The sequence below is a fragment of the Hibiscus syriacus genome, unplaced genomic scaffold (assembly GCF_006381635.1).
Source record: "Hibiscus syriacus cultivar Baekdansim isolate YM2019G1 unplaced genomic scaffold, ASM638163v2 tig00110503_pilon, whole genome shotgun sequence".
Taxonomy (NCBI): Eukaryota; Viridiplantae; Streptophyta; class Magnoliopsida; order Malvales; family Malvaceae; genus Hibiscus; species Hibiscus syriacus.
This window is the reverse complement of record NW_024062764.1, coordinates 1073106-1095632: the sequence shown is the minus strand read 5'-3', so window position 1 is coordinate 1095632 and position 22527 is coordinate 1073106. Positions and strand designations below refer to the sequence as shown.

Genomic DNA, 22527 nt, shown 5'->3' with positions numbered 1-22527 from the left:
AATTTTAAAGATTAAAATTACAACGAGGGAAGTAAGAGAAAAATAAAATTCAGCAAAGAAATTTATACATTGTTAAGTAATTTACCCAAAGATTGCATATCTATTAATACAAACTTACAAAGATTGCATATTTATTACGTTGTTTGATCTTGTTAAGTAAATTTAAATTCTACGACATCGGAATGGTAATGTTGTTTTATCCAATAATTTTACCTTGTTATTACCAATTGTTTACTGGGTATTCACTTCTTATCCAAGTTTATGCTTCAGCTTTGCCTTTCGTATTTTTTGTTATAGATATTTTTGAAACTGGCAAATTCCCCAACGAAATACCCTAAAAAGACAAAGCACAAAGCCGAAAGATTCTCTGAAATCCTACATGGAGAAGATAGAGCACTCCACGGTGACCACCAACGGCATAAAAATGCACGTGGCATCGCTCGGCTCCGGCCCCGAAATCCTCTTCTTGCACGGCTTCCCTGAGCTCTGGTACTCGTGGCAGCACCAGCTCGTATCGCAGGTATCCCTCGGCTACCTTTGCTTGGCTCCCGACCTCCGTGGCTACGCTGACACCGCTGCGCCTCCCTAGGCGGATTCCTACACCGTTCTCCACATCGTGGGGGATCTGATGGGCCTCCTCGACGCCCTTGGCGTGGAAAAGGTGTTCTTGGTCGGGAAAGGTTAGGGTGCGATCATCGCTTGGCATTTTTGCCAGTTGAGGCCTGATAAAGTCAAAGCTTTGGTCAACATGAGCGTCGGTTATCGTCCTCGGCACCCCATGGTGAAGCCTGTGGAAGGGATGAGGGCTCTGTTTGGTGACGATTTTTATGTTTGCAGGTTTCAGGTAATCTTTTAACTGGCTTTCTGAATTGATGACGGAATTGCTTGAATTATTGGGAATTTGGTCTTCTTGTTAGTAGTTGAGAAGCATCGATTTTCTGATTTTGGAATAATTGGGGTCCCCTTTCTGTTTCTGGGTAATGGAGATCTTAGCATTTAAGTGACCACCAACCAACAACGAAGTGATTTAAATAGTAAAATAGTTATTATTAGGTATTAGGTTTAACTCATCCATAAGAGTAGAGGTGGGTATACGGGCTACCCGCCCGTTTAGTCCGCGGGTTTTGACGGTGCGGGCTTAAACGGTACGGGCTAAAAAGCCCGCATTCATAAACGGTTTTGAATTTTAAGGCCCGCGGCCCGTCCATTTAACCCGCGGGCTAAACGGGCTTACCCGAGGCCCGTTTAATAAAAATAATTTTAAATGCTTTAAATACAATAAAAAATAATGTTTTAACTTACTACACCTTTAAAAATGATCGAGCAACTTGAAAAGGAAGGTAGCACTGTCAAAATAATAAATAATATTTAAATTTTATTTTAAATAGCCGGAAATGATTATAAAATAATATTTTTTTTAATTTTTTAATCATTAATATATATATATATATATAATGATATAATTACTTAAACTCGAATTAAAAAAACAATATTCACTTATATCACCAAATTGAAAAACAAATAAAACAATAACCACATTATACTTTTATAAAACACAATTATTCAAGGCTATACTATGAATACACAGAAGTGTCTGAAAGTAGAAATTCAAACTTAAAAATTTAACAAAGTCAAACATTATACAAATCTAACAAGAAAGTTGTCAAGTGTTTCTAATAATTGTATTTTATGGATACTTTAGAGAAATACTAAAACATAATATGAAAATATAAAATAAAATACTTACAGTATAAGAGCAAATTTGAAAGATACAATTATACTAAAATTGATAAAATATAAGTATTAATTTGTTAAAATATATTTATTTTGTAAAAGTCTTTAAAAGTTGAAAAGTATATTTTTAATTTTTAATTTTACTTTTCTTTCTTATTTTTAATCCAAATATTACGTGTCATGTGATATATTATTAGAATATCACGTGACTTTTTATAATTAAAGAACAAAATGGATAACATACTTCATGAAAAAAAATAAAGGTCATAATTAAATAAAAAAACTTTAAATACCAAAATGATAATGTATATTTAAATGAAAAAAATATCAAGCAACGGTAAAATTATGACAAACACCCTAATAAATTTAAGAACTACAATAGTTATAAGTAACATCATATTTATAAGTAATTTATTTTCTTTTTCTATAAAATTCTTTAAGTTTATTTTTTCTAAAATTTTATAAATTTTAAATTAAGCGGGCTTTAGCGGGTTTAACGGGTAGCCCGCGGTTATACCCATTAAACCCGCGGGTTTAACGGTCCGGGCTAAAAAGCCCGCAATTTAAACGGTCTTCAATTTTTGAGACCCGAAGCCCGCACGGGTCGCGGGTTAAATGGGTAGCCCGCGGGCCTTAGCCCATATACCCAGCTCTACATAAGAGCATTAATTGTTAAATAATTGAGTATCACATTTAAATATATAGTATCTTATGATCATCTCAAAATAATTAAAAAAAAATGACTTTATGCAACTCCAATTAATTTTACCTTATAGATTGTTGGTGTGGTATCTTTTTCAATTTTGTTGTGTGTATCTTGATTACGATCTTAGTTTTAAAAGGTGTGCATCGGGTGCGCTTAGGCGCGAGGCGTAGCCAGGCACTGAATATGACGCTCGCCTGGGACGAGGCGAGACGAGATACAAGAGGCGCGCGCCTCTGGGCGTTAGGAACAAGGAGCAACGTCTTTGTGCCTTTCGCATTTTTTTAAAGATATTAATAGCAAGTAGAACAGATTAAAGAAAAAAAAAGAATTACAGTAGCAAGAAAGGAAGAAGATGGTTAAAGAAGAATTGAAAACTCTTTCTTTTATCATATATACCTTATAGCCTAGTAACTCTAATATTTATTTATTTATAACAAATTATTATAAATTCTTCCTCCATTTGTTGCTTTTAACCCAAAATATATGTTTTTTTAAATTAATTATTTAATAATACATTATTAATTTTAATTTTTAAAGTAATAAAATATTAAATTAAATATTAATTAGTTAATAAATTTTTTTAAATATAAAATTTATTTTTTTTATAATAATTACAAATTTTAAATTGATAATAAAATAAATTTGTATCATTTAAAAATAAATGAAATAATAGTTTTAAATATTAAAAACATTAAGTATAAATCAATAACAATTTAGATTTTGGTGAAAGAGAATTAAAATATATTTATAAAAATAAATAAAATAATAGTTTTAAATATTAAAAACTTTAAGTATAAATCAATACATTGTAGACAAGTATTTTGGGAGTTAATCGATGGGTAATGAGTATAAATATACTCATACAATTAATTTATAAACTTTTTAACATAGATATGTTTATAATATTGTTTTAAGTATAAAATATGTTTCATAACTAATTTGTAGGTTTTTTAGTATAAAAGTGCGCCTCGTTTAGGAAAGGCGTATGCCTGCGCCTTGTGCCTAGGATCCAGAGACCTTTTGCGCCTAGGCTCCAGAGACCTTTTGCGCCTGGTGCGTCTTTTAAAACCAAGATTACGATAATAGAAGGTGCTGCTACGATCACTGCAGGTATCATGGTGGTATAATAATAATTTCGAGTGACACCTTTACTATTTATAACAATCACTATTCCTATAACGGATCAATATTTAAATCCTTGATTGGAAGTTAAATGTAACATGTCGTAACCGGTTTTTTGTTCAAGCACGCATTTTTTTTACTTGGCGGGAAAATTAAAATGAATGAATAAATGATTTTGATTTAAAAAATGTTTTGGGAGTCGCCATCGACCTTTTTGGTTTAGGTAGGTCGAATACCTAAAAATTATCTTTTAAAAGAGTTTTTAAGAAAACACCAATTAAAAGATAAACTGATCTGCGTTTAACCAAAAATTCATTCTTTTTAGAAATAAAAAGGGATTCGTGGTCGATTACGTTTAGGGAAGGATTAGCACTCTTATAATGCCCAAAATTGGTACTTATTAATTATAACTTGTCTCTATTATTGAAAATTGAAAAATTGAAAAATATATTTAATTTATAATAATGATATTTCAAATTTGTTAATATAATAAAAATATATATTAATATATATATATCTTTATTTTTATAAATAATATATTTATATGCTTAAAAATATCAGAAAATGACTTCTAGGTGGTTTAAGACAGCCCATTTCTTAATATTAAAAAATAAATAAATAGTAATAAAACATTAAAATAAATTAGTATATATAATTTATAAAAATATGATATTTATTTATCAGAAAAAGACTTCTAGGTGCTTTAAGAAATCCCATTTTTTAATATTAAAAAATATATAAATATTAAAATATGATTATTTTTCTAAGAAAATAATTTAAATAAAACAATATGTATTTTCTGGTTTTTATAAGTAAGATATTAATTTATTTAAAATACTAGAATATGACATCTACTTGCTTTAAGACTGTCATTTTCTTTGATATTAAAAATAAATAAATATTATTATTTAAACATATATATATATTTATAAGACTAAGATAATAATAATAAAATAATAATTAAAGTAATAATTAAAATATAAAAGTAATAATAAAATAATATTGTAATTAAATAATGATTAAAATAAAAGAAATTAAAAGAAATAATACTAACTTGCAAAATATAAAAAAAATCAGGGTCAAAATGAAAAGAAACAAAATATTGGTGAATAAAAAGTAAAATATCAAAATTAAAGGACATAATTCAAATTATTATAAAATATAATTACTAATAGTGTAATTAACCCTAATTATTAATAGGTGATTAAAATAAAAATAAATAAAATTATGAGGGACTAAATATGGTATTTAACCTAAAATGTATATAATTAGGTCAAGGACTAAATTATAAATAAATAAAATTTGAAGACTAAATTAAATATGCAAAAATGTAATTCCAGTGACTAAAATGGAAGTTTATAAAATCTGAAGGACCGCGGATAGGATTTGACCATTGGTGAAATTACACACATACCTCTCCCCAAAACGATGTCATTTGGGAAGGGGTATTTAAACCCCAAATGGCCAGCCCTCATGGCCATTTTCTCATTTGTTTCTTTTCTTCTTCTCTCTCTAGACGAGAGAGATATAAATCTCTCTCGCTTCTCTCTTGATTCGCTCGTCGGAGATATGCCAGCGAACGACCTACCACCACCGTCGAAGTCTTCCGCCGTCGTCGGCCACCAGGTATAGAGGCCGAAAATTACAAAACTTCCCCAAATTAAAGCCTATTCCACCCTAAACACAAATCCAAACTTATTTTCTTCTAAAAACTCACCGAAATCGCTAGATCTACAATTTTTACCTTTGAACCAACGGTGGTTCGTCATCAGTTTAGCTTCCAACGAAGCTTAGTAAGTCACTTCCCTCTTCTCTCGGTTGTTTTTCGTTATTTTCTGTCGTTGGTGTTGCTGTGGTTGTGCTTGTTGCTGTGTGGTTTTGGTGGTTGTCGATGTTGCTGTTTATTTTTGGTTCTCCGTTCTTGCCTTCTCTGTTCTTTTTCTCCTCCTCTTTGCAGGTGTGGTCATATAGCCTCGATGAGGCTCTCGTCAGACCGGTCAATAGAGGAGGCTTTGGTGAGTCACCAAACTATGGTGGTGACTCACCATATAGCAGAGACGTGGACGACCGACGTAGAGCTTCTGGAGACTTCGGTTGGGCGGCAACAGCTGGAACGTCGGCGTGGAGACAACAGAAGCAGCGGCTGGGACGTGGCTCTAGGGTATCATACCCTAGGGTTTGCATTTGGAAGCATCAAGATCGTTGGATCAGGGTAGATCCAATGGTTGTTAATTGATGACGGTTGGAGAAGATGTTGTAACCTTAGGAGGGTGTTCTAGATCGGGTCAAGTGTCTGGACCGAGTTGTAATTGGGTCTGGGCTTGTAATAGTATTAATAATATTAATAATATAAAAATAAAAATAACAGTATAATTAAAATAATATTAATAATAATATAATAATAAAAAAACAAATGGATAAAAAAATTAGTATCTTCAGTTGCCCCTCTTTTCTCATTCTTGTGTTAACAAGAATAGGGCAAAGACGAAAAGATAATAATTTTTTTTATCCATTTGACTTCACTTGATTATGATGGCAATGTTGAAAAAATTCTTCTTTGGGATTAGTTCTTCTCATTATGAACTTTTCCACTGGGGATGACAATTTATCTCATTCTGTGATGTAATCTAGCAAAAAGTTGAACAAATTCTTCTCATTAGGAACTTCTTCTTCTTTTTCAGATGAGTTCTTCTCATTATGAACTTCTTCTGTAAATATCGATCTTCAAAAGAGGGGTTGTTAATTTGGCTTCATATGTGATGAATTAAGGCAAGGTTGAACAAGTTCTTCTCATTATGAACTTCTTCTCCTTCTTCAGATGAGTTTTTCTCATTATGAACACTTCTGGAAATGTTGATGTTGATCTATCCCCTTCTGTGATAGAGTCATGCAAAAGGTTGAACAAGTTTTTCTCATTATGAACTTCTTCTTCCTCTTCATATAAGTTCTTCTCATTATGAACTCTTCTGGAAATGTTGAAAACATTCTGCCCAAAGGTCTTATGAATGGCCTTGAGGTCTTATCATTTTTCACTGTAAGTCTTACAGATGACCCTGGGGCTTTAGATATCAAAAAGTTCCCGAAGGATTTTTGAAAACATCATGCACTGTAGGTCTTACAGATGACCCAGAGACTTTAAAAACATCAAAAAGCTCCCGGAGGTTTTTTGAAAACATCCTACACTGCAGGTCTTACAGATGTGGGGAATAGTTTACTAAGTAAGAAACTATGGAAATTATTTTCTTACTATTCAACAATTTCATTTTTAGAAAAGATTAAATGAGAAACTTTAAAAATTGTTTTCTCATTATTTTTCCAAAGAACATGTTGATTGGGTAACATGCCCCAATCTCAAGATAATGCTCATTCTTGTGGATTGCGTCCATCTCTTCTTCAGATGTTTGTGTGATTCATGTATTTGAGGTTTTAAATTCTACCTTCTTCTTGTAAGGTATTGTTCATCATGAATCTTCTTTTTTCATATGAAAATCTGCAAAACCTTATGTTTGAATGCAATTAAATGTAGCAATGTAATGCATTTTCTATTATGCAAATGATGTTCTTATGAATGCATGAATGTTGATGCAATCTTCATTTGACTTCAAAGTAGTGAACTTGGTCTTCCTTCACTTCATTATTTATTTCCAGGGTTACCTTCGGATAACAACTTATTCTATAAAGCTTGCATTTCTGAAGAACCATCTGATCAACTTGTATCTTTGTATCTTCTTTGCTTGCATGAAAGTCTCAGAATAAATGTTTCATTTATAGAACTCTTGCAGTAATCATAATTATGACCTTGATGCCCCATTTTTATCTTTGATAACATCAACTTTCTTCGTCTGGACTTGTGTAGAAATCCAATAAAGCTTTCATCTTTGAAAAGAGAATCTATCATCTTTGAAGAGAGAATCTATCATCTTTGGAAGAATGTAGATGTAGATGTGCCTAATTCAGCAGTAATTAATTAGGAGAGTAAAGTTTGTTTTGATTTTACTCTTGAAACACATCACAAGGAGGATTTATCCTGATTATTTTCATGTCTCCATATATAATTGGATCTCGAACAAAGCAACTCAGACTATATCATGTCGAGATGCTTAACAACAACCTGTCGTTCAACCTTAGTTGGATCCACTAGTTTCTTGTTCTTAAAATTTCTGCTTCCCTTCTGTGAAAATAAATCTTCATCATATCTCATTTCTAACCTTGAGGTTGAAGAAGACAGACTTCATCTTGGATTGATAAATAGAAATACCATATGATTGCAATATTGGTTCAGTACTAGAATAACTGGTTCGTAAAACATTTGACAACACTATCATCTTTTCCTATGGCTTCTGCCCAGATGTTCGTAAAGCATTTGACAAACATTCATCCTTTCCTGTGAATTCTGCACAGATTTCTAGTTAATGAAGCTCTTTTCATAGTGTTCAGAACTTTTGTATGATGTCATAAGACCACTTGAGAACAAAACTTAATGGGATTACAAGTGATATGTCGATATGACCAAAAAGTTGGTCAAATTCACGAGATATGCTAGTGTCGAATTGAATAAGAGATACCAACTGCTTTTGATATCATCTCTGCCAAGGTCAAGTGTGATATGGATCACATTTTCTTCCATAATGAGTGTTGTAGGAAGTAGAAACACATCAGCTATAGGAGCCATGTACATAAGGGAGTTCATGGAATTCTTGCTGATAAACCAAATAGATGAAAACTCAGTTCACCCTGACTAGCAATGATAACCCCAGTAACAACGGGAATAAGGGTAATATACATAAGTCAAGCCTCCCTCTTCAATGTCATCAAGTAAGTAAAAACTGATGTGAAAAACGATTTTGTAGCCTCAACAGCATGACCTTGAAACTAATTGCCATGAATCTTAAAGAAATATTTCCAATCATCACCGACACACATAATACAAAATTCAAAGCCGAGATTTTGAGGAACTGAACTCTGGATCGAGTAGTCTGCCTGAGGACCATCTTTATCCATGCAACCATGATGTATCTTAACAAAGAACACGCTGTCATATGGCACATGGTTAAGAAGATTGGGTTTTTGAAACCATACTTGCTGAGTAGGCATTTGTTCAACAATATGATCATAATGTAACTGCCTGATGAACGAAGCAATTATGTATAGTCAGCTCGACTGTCACTGTTTCACCATTTTCATTCTTCATATCTTTCTGTCTTATTGGAAATATTTGCTCAAGTCAATGATCTTTTCATATAATATGGGCCTTCAGCATGCCCCAGCGTTTGTTGATACAAGCATTCAGAATACATTCAAAATTGTTGATTCTTATTGAAATGGGTTTCAGCATGCCCCAGCATTCAAATGCGTTAACATTCCTGATTCTGATTGAAATGGGCTTTCAGTGTGCCCCAGCATTTGCTGATACAAATGTTCAAAATGCATTAATATTCCAATTTCTGATTGAAATGAGCTTTCAGCATGCCCCATCATTTGCTTCTTGTTGATGTGAGCTTTCAAAATGCCCAAATATTCATTTTGACTCGGGCCTTCAAAATGCCCCACATGGATCATTTTTGTCTGAAATGGGCTTTCGAGATGCCCTGATATTCTATTTCTGGTTCACTCTCAATGTCTGCTTGACTTGAATATCATGATCCCCACGAGGTCCAATTTTGATAATGCACTATTGTGGGTACTTGTGGCTTTATTCGTGCCCCAAATCTGTTTATCTTGAATACTCTTATTCTGGTGTTACAAAACAACAATGTTGTCAAGTAATTTGAGAAATTCTCTTAATGTTGTCACATACTTAAGGAGTAATCAATCATTCTGACAGAAACGTCTGAGATATGTGCCTCTTCTGAATGAGGTGCCCATTTTATTGGATCTGGAGGGATCTAGTCGGACAGAGTGGTATAAATCACTTGGTAATTCATTCCAGGCTGACACAGTGAACCTTGTTTTCAGTGAACGCTATTTCTAGAATATACTTTTCTCTGATTATGAAGCAATCTTTCAGGATGATTTCACATATATTAATAGTTCTTCTGATACAGAGGAAATCCTGAATTCTGATTCTGATGAGGAGAATAAACTGTTATACTTGACAAACATGGGGTACTTAGAGGCGAGGCTTCAATAGCCATGGAGAGATGTGGTCCGGATTCATCAATTGCAGAGTTGAAAGATTTTATATATGCTGCTCAAATGGCTAAGGTTGCTGATGTACTTCTTCCGGTAGAAGATAGGAAGTCATTATGTAATGACCCAAATTACAAGAAAATGAGAAACTCGGGCTATGATTTTTGGAAAAAGGAAGAAGTAGAGGAAGCTTGAAAACAAGCTTCTTAATGAAGACGATCATGCAATTCATCTTCCAAATCCAATGATTGGTTTTGGGGTTCTTACCGAACCAGATCAGATAACTCAAAGAACACTTCCAGAAGATGCTATTGGGCCTCCTTATTTCTACTACGAGAACATGGAACTTGCTCTAGTTGGTATTTGGACTGAAATGTCACGGTACTTATACCATGTAGAGCCATAATTTGTATATTCGAAGTATTTTTGTGCTGTTGCATGGAAAAAGGACTATATTCATAATCTACCTATTGAGAACATATTTCCTCTTATTCCGCTTCCTCCACGCACCATACATGATGCTTTTCCATTGACAACAAAATGGTGGCCTTCCTGGGATCCAATAACAAAGTTGAACTATTTATGTACAGGAAGTGCCAAATTGACAGAAAGGATTCATAAGGCTCTTGAAGCTTATGACGATGAGCCACCTTTGAGTGTCCAGAAGTATGTTTGTGATGAGTACCGAATTAGAATCTGGTATGGGTTGGAAGGAATAAAGTTGTTCCACTTGAACCTGATGAGGTGGAAATGCTTATAGGTTTCCCTAAAAACCATACATGAGGAGGAGGATCTACTAGAGACATGTTCCCCGGTGGTATCAATGTCATGTCTCTTTTCTTTGAGATCAGTAATGCAGAGGTCGCCTTCTACTGTCTTGGCATACCTTTGGAGATAGATGCGCAAGAACTGAATGGCGATTGGTTAGAGTAATTAATGAGTAGATTTGGCGAATTCAACCCTGTTTTCAGTGGCATCCAGTGTAACAACCTTATCGGAAGAAATAAACATCACTGGGATGGACTTGAAGATATTTGTTGGTGCATTTACTTGGAATGACTGCTACAACGACTGTCTCTTCTGCTGCTCCAAGATATATCACTCTCTTACCGAACCATGGAAAGGTTTAATTGATGGTAAAACTGATTATCTTTACTTTTGGAATCTTGTAACCAATGTTACCCCATATGAAAGGCCTACAAATGTATAATCTGTTCCAATATCTTATTCTGTGCCATAAGTTCTCAAATTCAAGTTCCGCAGTCTTCTGAAAGACATAATGGATATAATCCTGACAAGGAAAATGATTGACGTGGAAGAAGCAACAATGATGTATTAAAACTTGAGCCAGTATCACGGTATAACCAGAGTTCAGATGGGGGACTTGTTCATTCCCATAATACACTTAATGGGACTTATAGCTATGTGATGTAATCTTCTAGAGAACATGGATTGATGGTTGGGGAAAATAATTTGTTTGGTGATTCTTACTGCCCTCAACATGAGATAAGTGATAATCTTTCTTGATAAATTACCAATAATGTCACAGAGGAGTGTCACAAGTTCAATTCTCCAAACTTTCTGATTTCTTGGACCACTTGCTTTTGTGAAATGCTTCATCATTCTGGTCTCGTTTATTCTTTTTCTATAATAGAGGTAGAATAAACAACTTGCTTCAAGTACTTTCCTCATTTGAGACTGTCCTGTTTGAAAATGTTTTTCTTCCTTTCTTTATCGAAGAATGAAAGAATTTTGTAAAATGTTGCTTATCACAGGTTAACAATAAAATCAAATCATAAGCATGAATTTAAAGAATATCAAAAGAATCAACAACTCAGAAATGTTTGAGAAGTATAGCTCTTTGATAAGTATCAAAATTTGGTTTAGTTTCAGGATGACTTTCCTATTTTCTATGGTTACATCTATTTAAAATGTCACTCCTCTCTCGCTCTTTGTGAACTTTGTCACATGCCTCACTTTAAAGACTTGGTAATTTAACTGGATGCGTACAAAATGACACAATCTAGCATAACGATTACTAGACCTTCTAGAATACTTCAATTTCAATTCTCTGAAATCCCTGATAAAGCAATGTGAAAACACCGATCTAAAAATGAAATTTCTGAGTGCTTGTGTGAAGGTGACTATAACAGGTGTTTCGCAACTCCCTTAGTCCATTTTTTATTTAGTGACTTTTTTGTCAATTTGGCTAGCTGAATTCAACTTTATTGTATATAATAATATAATCACCTTTATCAGGTTAATTGAAACTTATCTATAAAGCCGGGGCGATTAACCAATTGCTCTAGAGGGACAGTTTTATTGCATATAATATAATAGGTTAGCTGAATATTATCCATAAAGTCGGGGCGATTAACCAATTGCTTTAGGGGGACAACTCAAGCATAACAAACTAGCTGAATATTATCCATAAAGTTGGGGCTATTAACCAATTGCTTTAGGGGGATAATTCAAGCTTTATTGTATATATAATAATATAAACACGGGTATCCAAATCCAATTTCTTAAGCTTGTTAAGAAGAACCTGTTATAATCTAGGTGTTTTGGTGGAATTCAGAAAATCTCATTATCAAATGACTTTAGACTAGATTTGTCAAAGTTTCATCGTCGAACTTCATTAATAGAAAAGTAATCTAGTCAGTTTTGCAATGTTACACCAACGATGCCCCACGTAAGTCTTTTTGTAATTTCTTTCAATAGGAGAAGGCTATCTCATATTTGTGGAAAGGGTAATGTTTGGGTTTATTTCTTCTGAGGTAAGGTCAAGGGTCCATGTTTTTCTGGTTTTCAATCTTGATATTCTGTCAAAGATTATAACTCTAATCATGAAGAGCTTTTTAATCTAGTTGATATACAAAGAACTACAAGATTGCAAAATTGATTCAATGCTCATAACATTAAAAGCAACACAAATATATTTATTGCACAAAAGGCGGAGAAATGAACAAAAAACATGTGCAATCAAGATGCTGAAAAAGAAAGGTACTACATTGGTAGATAATAACTTCCACTTGTTTTGTTTAGTCTACCCCATCATTCCAGTAATGTTGGGTGTGTACTTGACCTAGGATTTTCATCTTTTATTTGCCCCCCATTTCTTGATCATTTATTGTGTCAAGACTCCCTTGTCAACAAGCGACTCTATTTCTTTTAACAGAGGCCAATAACTCCCTATTGAATGCCCCATCACCCCCAAGTGAAAATTACATAAGCTATTTTGATCATAGCAATGGGCAGAAGGGTTTGGTGGTACTTTTGTTGGTCTTGGCGTGATGTATCGACCTTTAACAAAATGACGGTACAAGTCTGAAATGGAAGTTTGGAACACTTCCAAAGTTTTTCTTGATCGTATGACTTTCTTTGATCGATCCGAACAACTACTTGCTCTTTTTCTTTTGCAATGGTGGGGATTTTGGATACGACGTTCATTCACATCATCTACTTTCGCTTTTTGATCCGTTGGGCTTTTAAATGTGACTTTGGAGTTTCCTTTGTTGATTACATTTTCAATTAATTCTCCATTTGTCACAAGATTCTCAAATTCTTTCGTCGGATTTTCCAGCATTAACTCGAAGAAATGAGCGGGTAGGGAATCCCAAAACATACGTGATATCTCTTTTTCTAACATGGGAGGTTGAACTTGTGCTACCACTCTTCTCCATCTTAAAGCATACTTCTTAAACCCTTCATTGGCTTTCATTTTTACTCCATGAAGATCCATACATGTTGGAGCTAAGCCTTTAACATACCGATATTGTCCTAAAAATATATCAACTAGATCAGCCCATCTCTTGATCTATTCTTGGGTTAACTGATTGTACCAGACTACTGTTGGGCCAATGAGGCAATCATGGAAAGAGTAAATTAAAAAATCATCAAAACTTAAATATCCTTCCATTTTTCTGCAAAACATTCTCAGGTAGATGAGGGGACAACTGGTGCCATCATATTTCTCAAAATCAGGCATTTTGAATTCATAGGGAATAACCAAGTCTGGAACCAAGCTGAGATCTCTTGCTTCTAATTCTTTGTGGTAGGTATTAACACCTTTCATATTTCTGATTGCTGCATCCATCCTCTTGAATCTCTCCTCATATTGTGAATAATTATAAATGTTATTCTTTGAGTTCGAGTAGGATGCCACAGGGTATGTTATCATTCTCGACTCTTCAATCTGACAGCATGGTTGCTCTTTATTAGTTATCTCTTCTTTATCAGATGCCATCATCTAACTAATTTGATTTGATCCATCTGGTACTTCTTTCCTTGTATACTGAGGTAACCATGTCAATTGTTCTAACCACTGATCTTGTAGTCCCTCAAAAGATTGCTCCATTGTTTTCATGATGATGATATAATAATATAAATAAATGATCTCATTTTACTGTTACAGAAACCTTTCATGAATTATTTCCATGTTTTTATAATTAATGTATATAACAATACTTAAATAAAACTGTAATGTAAATGTGAAAATGCATAAATGCAAAAATAAGAATGCAAACTGTGCAATACAAAAGTAAACATAAAAGTATGAATACAAAATGAAGTTAAAAATGCAAAGATGCAAAATGAAAATGCATGTATGAAAAGGTGTTACTCAAGAGTGATCATCTTAGAACAGATTTCATTAAACACAAAAGTTTCAGTGCATCAAACAAAACTTTTACATGTAGGGGATAGCTTTTACTCCTAATTTCTCTATTTCCCTTAAAAGCCAAATTAACTTCCACTCACGCTCAGGTGTGGAGTTATCAATCTCCTTTAATTCTCTCGTGAAGCCAGCTAAATCTACCAGCTTATGAGACACATTCCTTGCTTGAGCAGCAACTTTCTTTATGACATTGTCTTCTTCCTTCATCTTCTGTGTCAATTCTCGAAATTATAGACAATGTTGTTCATTTTTTCTTGTGAAAGAATCTTTATGTTCAAGAAGTTCTCGTACAAGATCTCCATAATCATCTGAACATTTCATCAATGTCTTGTTTCTGGTCTTAGTGACATCTATCTAACATTGATGAATCTGATATGATGTTTCCTTGTTGGCTATGACCCTTCTTAACATTTGATTTTCAGCTTGATATTTTCTCGATTCAAAGACAGATGTATTGTATCTTTCTTTTGCAACTCGTGAATCATGATAAAACTTTTTGGCTCGACCTTCATATATGTTACAGTTCTTTTTCAGTTTGGTGACCCCTGCTATCCACTCTTCTGGGGTGTTTCCTATGCTAGTATTTTGAAAGACTTGACTGACCTTCTGGAAATCTTCATTCACGGTTTCCATTTTGGTGCTTAATTTATTGTTTTCAATCTTTAAATGACATATTTGAGCCTCAGACCTCAGCAAATCGTCTTCCTTCTGGACGCCCCTACTAATGTTCTTACCTTTGACCACTTTTGGTATTAATCTAGCAGGATCTTCAGTTACCAAACTAGATTGACCATTTATCATAAATTGTAAGGTTCCATGATCCAAAATACTTTGGACTCAACGTTTGAAGGCAAGACAATTCTCAATGGTATGTCCTTGAGCTCCGACATGATATTCACAATAAGCGTTGATGTAATACCAAATCAGATACGGGGGTTGGAACGGTTTTATGTAGTACAGAACCATTTCTCGCGCTTCTAGTAGCTTTTCATACAACTCTTTATATGATTTAGGGATAGCATTAAAATGAGAACTGCCTTTTGTCTTGGATTGAAACTAAGTTTTAGACGTCGGGAGCAGACTAAACTTCGACGATTTCTGATTACATGATTTCGTCTCATCTCTGGGAGCTTTTACAGTTGTCATTATTTCTTTAGTATCTCCAGACAATTTGTGAATACGAATGATGACTGTCTGTAATTTCTCAAATTAGTTAGGATCAGAAGTCTCTTGAATATATGAGATTACAGATTTATCTTCATTGAGCTCTCTCTCTTTCTGTGCATGAATCTCTTTTCCTTTGGCTAAAACAGATATTCTAACCATCATCTTGGACATATGCCCTCTTATTTCTAGTATCTCTTTTTACTCTTTAATTTGCATATGATCTTTGGGTGCATAGCTCCCCTCTATCCTTAGAGTTCCCTCAGGATGCCATTCCATGATTGCGTCATGTTTTGTTCGATCCTAAAACTTTTTGTCCATTTATGATTTCTTTCCAATTTGATGAACAATCTTTCAAGTCAACACCTTTTAGATTATGCTATGATCATGCAATGCAAACAAAAGAAATCAATATAAACGAATTAGAGCAAAATGTATGAAAAATGAAAATGAGAAAGGAAAAACTAAATTGGTTGGTACCAAGAAAAGGTTCTATCTATCATGGTATATAATATATCTTAACCTCATGCTTTCTAGTTCCATGATTTGTTTGGAAAAATTAACCTAACTGCATGATTTCTAGTTCGCATGCATTTATTCAGGAAAAGGGGAAAATCAAATAAATTAAAAAGACAAAAAGTTAGAACTTATTTCTCCTTTGTGTACACCTATAGAGGTTCAGTGTTGTCTTAGATCGGGTGAATTGCTTTGGTTTATTATATGTAGGATTTCAGTTCTAGAAGTCAAGGTACTCGAACTATCCTTGTTGGTGCCCCCTTGGGTTGCCAAACCCTCAATCTTAGTCCACCACAGACTTAAGCGGATTGAGTTCAATTCGAGGGGACACATTTCTCTATGCCTGACACGGAGAATAAATTCTCATGAAGACATAGAGAATATAAACCCCGAAAGTTACTTGCTAGGTCTAACACGGAGAATAAATTCTCACGAAGACGTCGCTTTCACTCCCACTTAACAAGGACAAGCTTGATTATAAAGCTTATGTTATGCAAATGCAAGTGTTGTGTGTAAGGAGAAATGTTCAAACCTCTGACAAACAAATAAATAATGAAATTTAAATACTTGAAAATAAAATAAAAACATTAATAAAATATAAAATAATACATATATAAATATTATAAAAATAATAAGTATATATAAAAATTTTGAAAGAAAAGAATTATAAATTAAATATATGAATTTTAAATTTCTAATTAATAGAGACAATTTATAATTGATTTTAAAGCTTGACTAGGTCCCCAGCGGAGTCGCCAAGCTGTCGTAACCGGTTTTCGCCCGGGCACGAAATTTTTTTACTTGGCGGAAAAACTAAAATGAATAAATAAATGATTTTGATTTAAAAAATATTTTGGGAGTCGCGATCGACCTTTTTTGTTTAGGTAGGTCGAATACCTAAAAATTATATTTTAAAAGAGTTTTTAAGAAAACATAAATTAAAAGATAAACCGATATGCGTTTAACCAAAAATTCATTCTTTTTAGAAATAAAAAAGGATTTGTGGTCGATTACGTTTAGGGAATGATTAGCACCACTATAACGCCCAAAATTGGTACTTATTAATTATAACTTGTCTCTATTATTGGAAATTTAAAAATTTGAAAATATATTTAATTTATAATATTGTTATTTCAAATTTGTTAATAATAAAAAATATATTAATATATATATATATATATATATATATATATATATATATATATATATATATATATATATCTTTATTTTTATAAATAAGATATTTATTTACTTAGAAATATCAAAAAATGACTTCTAGGTGCTTTAAGACAGTCTATTTCTTAATATTAAAAAATAAATAAATATTAATAAAAAATTAAAATAAATTAGTATATATAATTTATAAAAATAGGATATTTATTTATCAGAAAATGACTTCTAGGTTCTTTAAGAGAGCTCATTTCTTAATATTAAAAAATATATAAATATTAAAATATGATTATTTTTCTAAGAAAATAATTTAAATAAAACAATATGTATTTTCTGCTTTTTATAAGTAAGATAATTATTTATTTAAAATACCAGAATAGAACATCTAGTTGCTTTAAGACTGCCATTTTCTTTGATATTAAAAATAAAAAAAATATTATTATTTAAACAAATATATATATATATATATATGACTAAGATAATAATAATAAAATAATAATTAAAGAAATAATTAAAATATAAAAGTAATAATAAAATAATATTGTAAATAAATAATAATTAAAATAATAATTAAAATATAAAAGTAATAACAAAATATTGGTGAATAAAAAGTAAAATATCAAAAATTAAAGGACATAATTCAAATTATTATAAAATATAATTACTAATAGTGTAATTGACCTTAATTATTAATAGGTGATTAAAATAAAAATAAATAAAATTATGAGGGACTAAATATGGTATTTAACCTAAAATGTATATAATTAGGTCAAGGACTAAATTATAAATAAATAAAATTAGAAGACTAAATTAAATATGCAGAAATGTAATTCCAGTGACTAAAATGGAAGTTTATAAAATCTGAAAGACCGCGGACAGGATTTGACCATTGGTGAAATTACACACATACCCCTCCCCAAAACGACATCGTTTGGGAATGGGTATTTAAACCCCAAATGGCCGGCCCTCATGGCCATTTTCTCATTTGTTTCTTTTTTTCTTCTCTCTCTAGACGAGAGAGATATAAATCTCTCTCGCTTCTCTCTTACTTCGCTCGCCGGAGAGATGCCGGCGACCGACCTACCACCGCCGTCGAAGTCTTCCGCCGTCGCCGACCACCAGGTATGGTGGCCGAAAATTACAAAACTTCCCCAAATTAAAGTCTATTCCACCCTAAACACAAATCCAAACTTATTTTCTTCTAAAAACTCACCAAAATCGCTAGATCTACAATTTTTACCTTCGAACCAACGGTGGTTTGACATTGATTTGGCTTCCAACGAAGCTTAGTAAGTCACTTCCCTCTTCTCTCGATTGTTTTTCGTTGTTTTCTTTCGTTGATATTGCTGTGGTTGTGCTTGCTGATGTGTGGTTTTGGTGGCTGTCGATGTTGCTGTTTATTTTTGGTTCTCCGTTCTTGCCTTCTCTGTTCTTTTTCTCCTCCTCTTTGCAGGTGTGGTCATATAGCCTCGATGAGGCTCTCGTCGGACCGGTCAATAGAGGAAGCTTTGGTGAGTCACCAAACTATGGTGGTGACTCACCATATAGAAGAGACGTGGACGACCGACATAGAGCTTCTGGAGACTTTGGTTGGGCGGCAACAGCTGGAACGTCGGCGTGGAGACAACAGAAGCGGCGGCTGGGACTTGGCCCTAGGGTATCATACCCTAGGGTTTGCATCTGGAAGCATCAAGATCGTTGGATCAGGGTAGATCCAACGGCTGTTAATTGACGACGGCTGGAGAAGGTGTTGTAACCCTAGGAGGGTGTTCTAGACCGGGTCAAGTGTCTGGACCAGGTTGTAATTGGGTCTGGGCTTGTAATAGTATTAATAATATTAATAATAATATTAATAATATAAAAATAAAAATAACAGTATAATTAAAATAATATTAATAATATAAAAATAAAAATAACAGTATAATTAAAATAATATTAATAATAATGTAATAAAAAAACAAATGGATAAAAAAAATTAGTATCTTCATAACACATCTTGTTTCCCTACAAACTTAAATGAAAATCAAATGCTCTCTTTTCGTATTTTCATTTAATAAAGGAACTCTTATATGTTATATATCTGTTCAATTTGATTTTCATCTTTTCTTTCTTTTTTGCTGTAGGAACCCGGTGAGATGGAAGAGGATTTTGCGCAGATGGATACTGCAAAACTGTTCCAGATAACTCTCGGATCTCGCGATCCACGACCACCTTGTATACCAAAAGAAATAGGGTTTATATGGATGCCTGTTTCTCCATTGCCCTCTTGTCTTTTACAAGATGACATCAATTACTTTGCCTCCAAATTCAATCACAAGGGATTTACTGGACCACTCAACTACTATCGAGCTTTGAATCTGTACGTGTACATTGTGCAGCCTTTGATTGTTGAACTCTTTTACTTCTTTTTCCTTTCCTTCGAATCTGTAGTTGAAGGTAGTGACGATACTCCGATATTTTCTTGTTGCAGAAACTGGGAATTGATGGCACCATGGAGTGGAGTACAAATCCGAGTAGCAGTTAAATTCATCGTCAGCCACCTGGACATTACCTACAACCTCCCCGCATGAAGGACTACCTACAGAACGGTGGGTTCAAGCAAGATGTGCCTTTCTTGGAGGAATTAGTTGTGATGGAAGTAGTAGCCCATTTTATGAACCAAGAGAAACCTGAGGAGATTAGCATGCACATTTATGACTTCATTAGAAGTTCTGACTATTATAAGGTAGGGTGTAAAGCAATTACACGGAGAAATTATTTCATGAACCCTCGTTATATCTATAATCTCATCCAGTAAAAATCACTCACCTCACCCTTTTTTTCATGTCATTAATTTAAATGAGTGGTTTTTAGTGGGTGGGATCGTGAATGGCGTGATGAGAATGGTTCATATAATAATTTTTTCATTGCGAGGAACCTACTTTTGCTACATTTGATGCTTTCCATGCTTTCCTTGAATTACCATTTCTGCAATGCTTTGTTTATGCTTATATGCTTATGGAACTCGATGTTGGTTTTGATTAAATATAAGCATGGTTTAGGTTCAGCTAATAACGAAATAAATGAAACAGTTTATTGATCTCTATTTAGTTTAAAAGAGATCAAAATGTCGTTGCGGACATTTTGGCCAAAATGAGTTATGGTGAACCTATTGGTGAAGATTGATTATTGTCATCCCGTCAGAAGTTACAGCTATGGTTCTTAAAGGGAAAAACTCTAGTGATTAATTTGTAATTCATGTCCCCTATTAAAAAATGTAAAATATTTAATACTTTAACTATCACTTTATTTCTGTTTTGGTCACCTAACTGTTTCTTTTTCTTTAAAATCATACCAATGTTATGTTACGGCTTCATTTTGGTCATCTATGTTAAAAAATTAACAACGATTCTAACATGTAACCATAAAGTAATACCATATCATCAATAAAAAAAATTAAAAAAGTTGACACACCAGCAATTTTACTACTTTAAAAAAAAATTGACACACCAACAATTATACCAATTTCAAAATGAAATGAAAACATAAAGTTACGTATAATTTAAAAAAATAATTAGGTGAGCAAAATGAAATAAAAGTGTTACTTGAGATACTAAAGGTGTAGTTTACCCAAAAAGTTCTCGCTTTAGATTATCAAATATGAAATTCATTCTTGCGCAAATTAAATTCTCGGAAAAATAATCACTTTCCACAAGCGTTCCTAGATTGGAAGTGTAGTCGTGACCAACCACGTCATAGAAATATCAACTCATCATTACATGATTCATTGCAGTAATGAGGCAATGCATCTCTTTGATATTTAATCTTCATACATATCCAACCACAAAAACCGACGTTCAATCACTCTAAAATATCCATAAAAATTTACAAAAGAATCCCAACTACAACCATGGATGAGAAAAGTGAGGGAAAATTTCTCATTTTCATGATGATAGGTTGAAAAGTCCTATTCAGGGCATTTGGAATCTCAAACCCTGAAGCCTTTGCTGTTTCTTCTTCCTCTAGCCCTCTCGAATTTCCTTCCCTTTGACCGCACATAGGGCTTGGTGTGGCCGTGTGGCACACCGGGAGCTGGTCCGAAGTGCTTCACAGCCTCACGACCATTCTTAGGACCTCGGAGGAGAACCTGCAGATTTTCAGCATATAATTGAAGTCAATTTTCACCATTCAGGTATGTTTAATCAGTATATGAAAGCAATTCTTTTTTGTCAAAACCTCGGTGAAAATGTTAAACCAAAAGAGAAGCAGAGAAATGGTTTTGAACTAAATCAAAGGGTAGTCTTGAAAAAACAAAGCATGCTATAAAGGAGGATTGCATATATAAAAAGTTCACAAAAACAGTTCTTCAACCTAACCAATATGGTCTATGCCACTATGACCATAATTATAAAGCACAGATCGATTAATAATCGCTGGTAAAAGAAACAAAAAAAAGTAATATAGATTGAGCATACCAATGATTTTAAAATGTTTTCTAAGTAAAATGTTTTCTAAGTAAAATTGACATATATAAAAAGTTCACAAAAACAGTTCATACCAATGATTTTAAAATGTTTTCTAAGTAAAATTGACATATATATAATATAGTTTAACCAAATAGTTTTTCTTTGTCTAATTTCAGTTTCACTTTTCATCTTCCATGAAATGAGCATCTATATTTATGATAGTTTTTCTAGTTTGCACTTGATATACGTTATAAATTTTTGTAGTTGTGTAATTGCCGATAGAAACATATGTAAGTGTTTTTTTACTTAATTTATCTCTCTTGATTTACGAAACACGAGTGAATCACAAATAATCAAATATTTTAACAAAAAATAAATAAAGATGGTTTATGACCATGCCAAGTCTTAGGGTGTCTGGCCCTTGACTTTTTTTTGTGGGCAATCTATTGTAGAAGAAAACCATAATATGACATGCCTCTGCCTATAATTGTTTGGATAAATTCTTCTTTGTAACGTAAACTTATTCATTTCTAAGATTCATTTGTTTCTTGTTTTACTAACTTCATTTGTTGTGGAGTGTTAGGTTGTTAATTGATGCTTAATGTCAAATTCTTCGTAAAATGCATTAAAAGATTTTAAGGTATACTACTTATCATGATCAGATCTCAATATTTAAATTGGGTTCCCACTTTGATTTTCACAATGTTTTTTAATATTTGGAATACTCTAGTCACTTTTGACTTAAACTTTAAGAAAAATCTCAACACATTCTTGTAAAATAATTAATAAAAATAACATAACATCGACTAATGAGGAAGTTTTTTAAGGTACATAAATGTTTGTGTGGACTAAACAAACTTACATTT

At 33.0% G+C, this 22527-nt stretch overlaps 1 pseudogene; it reads left to right on the top strand.

Moving 5' to 3' along the window:
- The first annotated feature begins 289 nt into the window (after window positions 1-289).
- Window positions 290-22527, top strand: part of LOC120129675 — a 54108-nt pseudogene continuing 31870 nt past the window's right edge.